This window comes from Alligator sinensis, unplaced genomic scaffold, assembly GCF_000455745.1.
Source record: "Alligator sinensis unplaced genomic scaffold, ASM45574v1 scaffold509_1, whole genome shotgun sequence".
NCBI lineage: Eukaryota > Metazoa > Chordata > Crocodylia > Alligatoridae > Alligator > Alligator sinensis.
Window position 1 is genome coordinate 503,222 of NW_005842967.1, and position 8,622 is coordinate 511,843.

The 8,622-nt window shown below is 42.1% G+C and overlaps 1 long non-coding RNA gene across 1 annotated transcript in view; it reads left to right on the forward strand.

Moving 5' to 3' along the window:
- Positions 1–6,874, forward strand: part of LOC112548159 — a 24,949-nt gene extending 18,075 nt beyond the window's left edge. The window contains exon 3 of the long non-coding RNA XR_003091971.1: positions 2,026–6,874. This is a non-coding gene — a long non-coding RNA (uncharacterized LOC112548159). The remainder of the gene's footprint in view (positions 1–2,025) is intronic.
- The last annotated feature ends 1,748 nt before the right edge of the window (positions 6,875–8,622 follow it).

The following is an 8,622-nucleotide window of genomic DNA, read 5'->3' on the forward strand; positions in this document are numbered from 1 at the left end:
GCCGAGGCAGTATGGGACTTGAGGGCTTACCCAAAGGGATAGTTCTGGGGGTCCTGCACCCTTATCCCTGAACTTCAGCAATGGGCTGGCCAGGAAGACCGACACCAGAGAGTCCTATGAGCTGCTCCTTGAGTTTGCCATGCTGTGGGGAGCTGCCTGTGAGCATCAGTCCTTCTGTGCTGCATGGGGCCCCTCATTGCTCCCTGGGAAGCTGTAGGATGCCAATATGCACTTCCTTGTGATGGCTTTGAGGGGTTAACTGCAGCTTTTGTCAGCATACCACACCCTAAAATTCCTAGTCCCAATTCCCAGCTCTTCTGGGGAAGAAAAGTGCATAAGAACTCAAAGGCCAGGCCTGTCTTTCACTGGGACTGAACTACAACTAATGCCCAACCACACCACTTGCTTGTGACATGTTTAGCTGCTTGTATAAATTTTTATGTCAGGTCTCATCCTGGTCCAAAATAGGGCATGTCTTGCCCCAGCCCAAAATGTGCTGAACATACAGCTGGGGTTCAGCCACACAGCTAGGCTGAGACCAAAGAAACTGCAACAGCAACAAAAAGGAACCATGTTTATCCAGCACCAGGGCCCGGAGAGGCAGCAGGGCTCAGGTACACAGCTAAACTGAGACACAACAGCTGAAAAACAACCAGAGCTATTTGCACTGGGTCTGGACTAAGCAAAAAAAAGAGAGCCAGGGCCTAGAATACAGCAGAGGTTCAGCCACACAAACTAGACTGATACAAAACAGCTGTAAAACAACAAAGTGGGGCCAGGCCTATGCTGGCCAATAACTGCCAGGACTCCATTCCTGGCCAGTTCATTCCAGGGATTAATATCCACAGTATTATCTTACTCAAGGCCTTAAGCCTGGTCCAAATTTGCAAGGCCTCTAATCCTGGCCAAAACTGCCAGCAAAACTGCCAGGTTCCAACCCTGGCTATTCTGCTCCAGAGATTAATACCCCCACAGTATTATGCCATTCAAAATGCAAGGGGGGAAAGAAGGGGGGGGGGCGGGTTGTGGAGAGAAGCTTAGTCCCAAACTTCAAGAGAAGCTTTCTCTCTGCCTCCAATTTTCCCTTTACGTAACAGCAAATTGCTACTCAATAAAGCGGGGTGGGGGACATGTCCCCATGGAGAAAGGTTTTCTTTGGGTCCCAATTCAGCCTTACAGTCCTGAGATTGAGAGACTAGAGCCTCAGCTGAGAGTGCTATATATTTTTTCATGACATTGCCCCAAGTATCCAATCAGGGGTTGGCAGGCCTCCAGCCTTTCTCTCAACCAATTAATTCTAAAAAACATTACCCAGCCCATCCAACTGTGCTAGGGGTCTGATTCCCCTGCTGACCAATGCTCTCTTGTTTACAGTACATAGCAGGAAGTGTCAGAAAACAAAAGACCTTCACTCCTGACATGCATTTCTCCTTAGTCCAGGCCCAGTGCAAAAAAACCCATAGTTATATTTAAACTAAAACAAAATGCCTAGCAACATGAAAGCTAGAACATGATTTGCAATACAAAATGGCTGTCCATTTTGTGTGTATTACACCATGCAGTGGAGATCTATGTGCTGGGTTGTGCAGAAGGTTGTACTAGATCATCACAGTCCCTTCTGTCCTTTAAAATCTATAAAGCTCAAAAGACATAAGTGGAAGATGGGACTTAGAAAAGATGATTATTGCTAGGCTAGTATTTAAATAAGCTGGATAGGCAAGCAAAGGTCAGGACATGGAGGCAAAAATAGTTCAAAGTTCAAGTTCAAAGAGAGAAGGGGGGAGAAATGGAACTTTTTTTGGCCCTGTTTCTTAATATATTTCATGATGCGGAAAACAATAGATGCTTGTTTGTAGCATCACTTCATGAAAGAAATAGCTACTAACTAGCAGCATTCCTGGGAGCCTTTTCTCTATCAAGAATTTTCTACCTGGCATCCTAGCTGCTGCCTAAGAGCAACATCTATGAAGGGCAGATGTAATATTGTGGCATAATGTGTGGGTATGTCCTTGTGCTTCTTTCCAGCAGGTCACAGAGCAATTTTAAATGGCCCACATAAGGAAAACATTAAAATGATCAGAGACTGCCAACCTCCCTGGACGTTAATCAAAAACAAGGTGTGTTCAAGTGCGAGTTGTGTGGGTTTCTAGACTCTTCAGATGGTTGTATGAAGAATCTGGATGTGTAGGAATAGAGTTTTGGCTGACTGAAAATGGACTGGGGAGGAGCTATTGTAAACACAAGCATAAGAGAGAAGTCCCCAGTACTGATGAGGCTGAAGGAAGAGAGGCACAGGGAGCAGTGATTTCTCTACCTCCAATCCAGGAAAAGGCTCTTCAAATTATTCTTTCAGTTGAATTGCATGATTGTAAGGCAATTGATGATGGTTACAAGATGGAATAAACGTATCACCAGTATTACAAAAAAGGCCACGAAGAATGGTCAGCAGATAAATTAGCATCTGAACATTGGATAAGTGAGAGATTTCTTCATGTTCCCGAATAGTGTTCCCCAGCTGACATCTACAAGGATGATGAAACAGGACTTTATCTGAATGGTTCTGTGACAAAGCATGTGTAGAAAATTAAGGAGTAACCCTAATAGGTCAACTGAAGTTCAAGAAAATTCCATGGTGGACTGGGCCTACATACAGAGAGGATCTCCAAGGAACCTGTTCATCTAAGTGAAAAATTGGCTCAAAATATTCAAAAACGGTCTCCTACTTTTCTGTGGGCAAATTAGGCATACAGTCAGGTTTTACATAGACCTTCACTACAGTTGCATAAGTAAACAACCTGTATGGAAAAAAATAATAAAGGTTGAATGAGGCCCTCTAAAGTTTGGTCCTTAGTATAGTTGGTGAATCCTGTGCACTTATGTAGATAATCCATATCTTACAGACAGGAAAATAAATCATTTTATCTGAATTTCCATTTCTACAAGTACATAGTTATGTGCAGATTCCAGTAACCATACATAAATGGATTGTAGGTTAATTATCTCTATATACAGAACTTATACAGTATGCTTATTTTACGGAGTGCAATCAACATTTCATACAGCTCTACAGCTTCAGTACTCTATTTCTTTCAGTGAAATTGCTCTTGATTTATGCTGGTGTAAATGAGAGGCAAATCAGAACAATAACAGCCAGAGAGAGGCTTAACTTTCAGCTGTCCTCTGCTTCTCAAAAGTGCTCTGACAAGTTTGATGGTGTTACTTTTATTAGAACTCTGCAGCTTCCTAACATTTAACAATGGATATTGCAGAAAATATTAACATGAAGCTATAACAATATTTGGCCAGAATGCCTTCTGTGATTGTAAGTTTATACGTGACTATACACAAAAACAATATTTAGCTTTCGTCTCCAGGGCTGTTGAAATGGAAACCATACAATTTTCTTTGTCACTGCTCTGCAGCTTCCATGACTCTAGGATAGCTCTTACATAAAATGGGGTACATTGCTACAGAGGGATATTTTGGGACTGAACAAGAAAAGTTGATAATCATATGATAGCAGGCTATTTGGAAAACAATGTAATTTTGGTCCAGACTCATCAAACTTATTACAGAGCTCCTAGTCTTAAAATGTATAATCAATGGATGCATTTTTCAATCCTGCATCTTTTCAGGGTATTTATATGCAAAAAATTACATCAGTTCAAGCTTGCAAAATATTCTCCTTATTCGAGTCCTGTAAACTTCATCAGAGAATGACATTCTTTCTACAGGTTTTGTGAAACATCCTGTAGCATGTACAGTCTTATTTTAGTATAGATAAATATTCTATACTATAAAGCAGTGGTTTTCAACTTTTTTTTTAATTTTGGACCCCTAAAAAAAATACTAAATGCAGGTGCAGACCTATTTGGAAATTTCAAATGGAGGTGCAGACCCCTTTGAATTGTATGTGAATACCCAGACTTACTTTTTATTGATCGTAGTCATCTTTTGCAGATCTCTTACCCTCTTAGCCCCAGGGGTCTGCAGATTGCAGTTTAAAAACCATTGATATAGAGTGATGTCTATTTAAAACTGGCAGAAATTTGGAGTAATTTCAGGGGGGAAAAGCGCTCTTATTACCTGTAGAATTTTCTTAAGTGCTGGGTGGTAATTACAGAGCACATCACTCCTTCCAAATTATAGTCAATGGCCTTAGGGGCTTTGCCTACCCCTGCCAGTAGTATTTCTGGTGGCAGACAGTGCTCACTACCTTCCTTGGATTGCTTATATATCCCCTGATTTCTGGCAGCTCTGTGTGACTCCATGGAAGTATTAGTGCTGCCAGATTGCAAAGCATATCTTGGGAAGGTGCCAGTTGCTGAAGAGACTCCTACAGCCCACAGAAGGTGAGGGAGTATCTACCAACACCTGCTGCCTGCTGGCTGGCAAAGGTTTTAGACACCAGAGAGTACTTATGAGTGTAGGTGCTGACAGAACTATGTAGTGTCGAGTAGGCTTAATTCAACACTAGTTGGTTTACCTTTCCAGCTGTGAATTCCTGGAGACCTCAAATAGTACCCCTTTCACATCTCTCCCTTGTTGTTTGGGCCCTTTGTCCATACAATTCTTTTCCCTCATCATGTTAATGAGAAAATTTTAGGGGTCAATCTCATCTATTGATGTGAGCGCATTTAATAAGGGCTTTGATAAAGTTGAGAAATATTTGGTTAAGACCCACTCCTTAATCTTTTTGGGAGCATGTACAAAGTCTATTCTTTTTGTTGCTCATCATTATTCCTATGAACACTTTTCACTTGTTCTGCCAGATTTCTGGGACCTTTTTAAAAGAAGGGTATAGCCCAGGTAGCCAAAAAAGTGCTGTAGTCACCCAACCTGCATCCTCCATTTTTCTTGCTTGGTTTAGAAAGCAGATGGATGTGTAGGCAGTCATAAATTCTTCCACTGTAACACTTCCCAGGATTTCAGAAGGTGACTTGCCAAGAAATTAATTTCAGATTTTCTCTCTTTTGAATAAGAGATGAAAAAGATTCTCTTTCTCTAAGCTGGATGCAATGAGTCAACATTTTACTAGTACTTTCCTTTCCCTGAGTTTATTATATGATGTCTGAACAATTCAAGATACAAGTTTTTTGTTCTCACTTCTCCTCTCTGTTTAGGTTTCATCTCCACCTGTCTTCTCATAGGCCTGCACATAATATGACTCCGAGTCCTTTTCCCAGAATAGCAACCTGGTGACTAATTGACGTATCAAGACCTGAATGTATGCAACAGTTGCCTTTCCCACTGAATGATTCCCTTTGTATGGCATGATATAATGAAAGCCTGGGGGTAGCCAATTTTATCATGCAGGTTGGAAAATGCATTAAATTTTTCACATTTCAGGAAATAGTCTTTATGTTTGACATTTTGAAATAACTGCATTTTATAACAAAGGCTTATGGCTTGTTTATACAGCAGAAGTGGTGGGTCCCAGTCCACCTACTCCTGAGCATGCCACTTGCATACTGTACCCTCTCCCCCCCAGTCCAATGACTTGCTTCAGACCCTGAAATATTCCAGTGAAGATGCTCTGGGGAATCCCTTTGCACCTACTCTTGAGACCTTGGTCTCTGGTATTCTTGAGAGCAGCCATTAGGGATGACCCTGGGGGCAGCCGTACCAGTATACTGGGTTTAGAGCATTTGCTGTAGTATAGGGTGGACATAGAACATTTGAGAATGGTACAACTGGGATATATCACCTCCAAGGATGAGATAGACCCTAAATGGCTCTCCTCTGCCTTACTGTGGTATCTTCCTTGAATATCGTCATCATTGCTCAACTAGCAGGACTAAGGTGTTTCAAAATAAGTAAAACCACAGATAATGTTTGACTGCACATTTTTTATTAGCACCCTGAAAGGCAACCCAAACCCCTTGGCAAGAATTCTGTCCCCTAGCAATTTTTATAATTTTCAGAACCTGGTGGTGTTATGCGTTGAAATGAAAATAAGACCATTCAAATGATTTTGTGAAAGCAGTTTCAACAAGAGGCCAGATTCCATTAACCTATTAGGCACATAGATGTGCTTAGGTACTTCAGTCCACTCTTATCCCATTCTGTTTGGGTCCCTGAAAAACATTTAGTACAAAAGGTCATTGCATCTTCTTCCTCCTTGCTGTTTTTTGTGACTGAGTCTTAAGGGTCAGAGGATGGATAATTGCAAAAGTAGATGCATAAGAAGATTTTCATGGTCTTGAACAGGATGTAATACAATTACGCTAAGTCAACTTAGATGCCCATCAGGTGGAATAGAAATGGACCCAAGATGCCTGTCTTCTATCATTCTGTACATGTTTTCTGGTTTGGTAAGCATGAGTAACTTGCTTTTTGGGTGATGGCTGATTATACAAGAGAGCTGGTTTCCAGTTCCTGCTCATCCTGGTTTGATTCAGAACAAAGTTTTTCATTCTAGATTACTTTGATTCAAGGAGAGCATAAACTTCAACCTGAGCCTCCCAAATTAGAAGGCAATGTCTTAGACCGAAGCCTGTAGAGAGTCACTGTTTTCTCTTCCTTTACCCCTCCTGTCACTGGAAAGCTTGGCTTCAGCAATTTTCCATTTAAGTAAAAATGTTTGCAATCTCTCCTTTTTAAATTCATATCAACAAGTGTGTTCCTTGCTGAATAAATAAAGGAAATCATGCATACTTTGCTATTCAGTCTTTTGTATCCAATAATTGTGTCTACTGTATTGTTGTTTGAAAATAGATAACTAGACAGGATTAGGGTACAGCTTAGTTTAGCTCTCTTCTGAAATACTTTAAGTACATTTTAGCAGCTGAGCATAATTGAAATACTATAGCAGATGGATTCCCAAAGCAGGGAGTAAATTACATGGTAGTTATAAGTAAATAGAATAGTGTTTTCTTTTTGTTTCTTGACAACTTAGAATTACATTAAACAGCCACAGTTGGGACCAATTGGGAATCCTAGGGAAATAAATATTGATTGGGAAATTACTGACTAAAAACAAGCAAACTATGTATGTGAATATTTCATTTGTTTATTCAAATTACTTAATTTATCATTACTAATCTTATGCAAATGAGGCTCATATGGCCTGACAAATATGTATCCTATTAGAAGAGAGAATGCATTCCAAGCAACTGCCATGCCTGGTACTCAGTGGGTACATCTATATGTGCCATTAAGGCAATGTAATAAACTCTGATATAGTTTGCACTGGAGTTAATCACAGTGCCTTAATGATACATGTAGATGCTCTAACCACTGCTTTCGAGGGCACACATGCAGATACTATGGGACCATAGTAGTCTGAGCTGGGGTGGAGCATCCCCAAGTGGGTAGGTCGCCTGGGGGGTCAGCGCTGGGCTCCATAAGGTGGTGGCAGGTGGTGGAGTAGCTGGCTGAGGCACAAGAGTGACCCAGCAAACGGAGCTCTGTGGCTAGGTAGTAAGCAGGGATCTAGCCCCCTGCCTGCCTGGGCTGAGTGGGAGCAATGTATGCCTAGGTCAGTGTTTACATGTACATTTAGGCAGTTATTTTTGCCTCAGTAAGATAGTACTGTCCCCAACAACATTATCTTATGGCAGTGAAAAATAGCTTGCTGTGGTCTAATAGTGTCACATGTGTAGACTGTGACACTTTACACTGCAGCAGAATAGTGTACTGCGTAGTTAAGCACATATGTAGATACTATGCCTGTGTGAAGCGTCGGTCCCTGATTCGATTCAGCGGAGATTCTGCCCAATTCGGTGACTGAATCTCTGAATCTGAATCAAATCAGGAAACCCTTTAATCTCTCCAAATCAAATCGGAGCCCTCTGAATCAATTCGGAAAGATTCAGTGATTTGGACATAGGCACAGCTTTAAATGTTTTTTCTACATACCCTAAGGTACCAGGTGGCTCATCAATGCTGTGATGATGAGGCAGATGGAGCGTCCCACAGAAGCACAGGGGGCTCCCCAACGCACTCAGCAGCAGACCCGGAAGTAGATCAGAAGCATGTCTGATCCACTTCCAGGTCTGCTGGGGAGCATGCTGCCCCCCCCACCCACTCCATGCCCTTCCGGCTCAGTGACTGGTGCCTCCTTCATATTTGTGCCACTCCTATTTATCCCTGGTCATGCCCTTTCATTCACGCTCTGGAGTGTGGCAAAGTGACCCAGGTCGGGTAGAGGAGGCTGGGACCAACACCTGTGCTGGCCCTAGGAGCCTAACCTGGGGTCCTGAGGGCCTCCTGGGGAGCAGCAGTGCCAAGCTGGCTGCTTTAAGTCTGGCTGGTAACCAGACCATGTCTCTCTTCCTGGTGGTGCATACTGCTGCAGCATGCACCATGCCATGCCATGCTGCTCTTTTTGCAGGTGTTGTTTTTTTTTTATACTGGGATCTCACTGTATAAAAAAACCTTCCATAGCGCTGCTAACTAACAGCTCAGTGAATGGGTGCATGTGTGCCGCATGAAGTTTGCAGTGCCTCAAACTGCTTTGAGGTTCCGCAAACTGCATATATGCAATTGTCAAGATGTGTCCTTCTGCAGGTCCTGCCTAACTTGCCATGGAATGTCCTTCAGGACTTTCTGCTCCATCCTCTTTTAAGTCTACCCTTTGTTTGGCAAAACATCTGTTTACATTACCAGCTTTCATCTTTA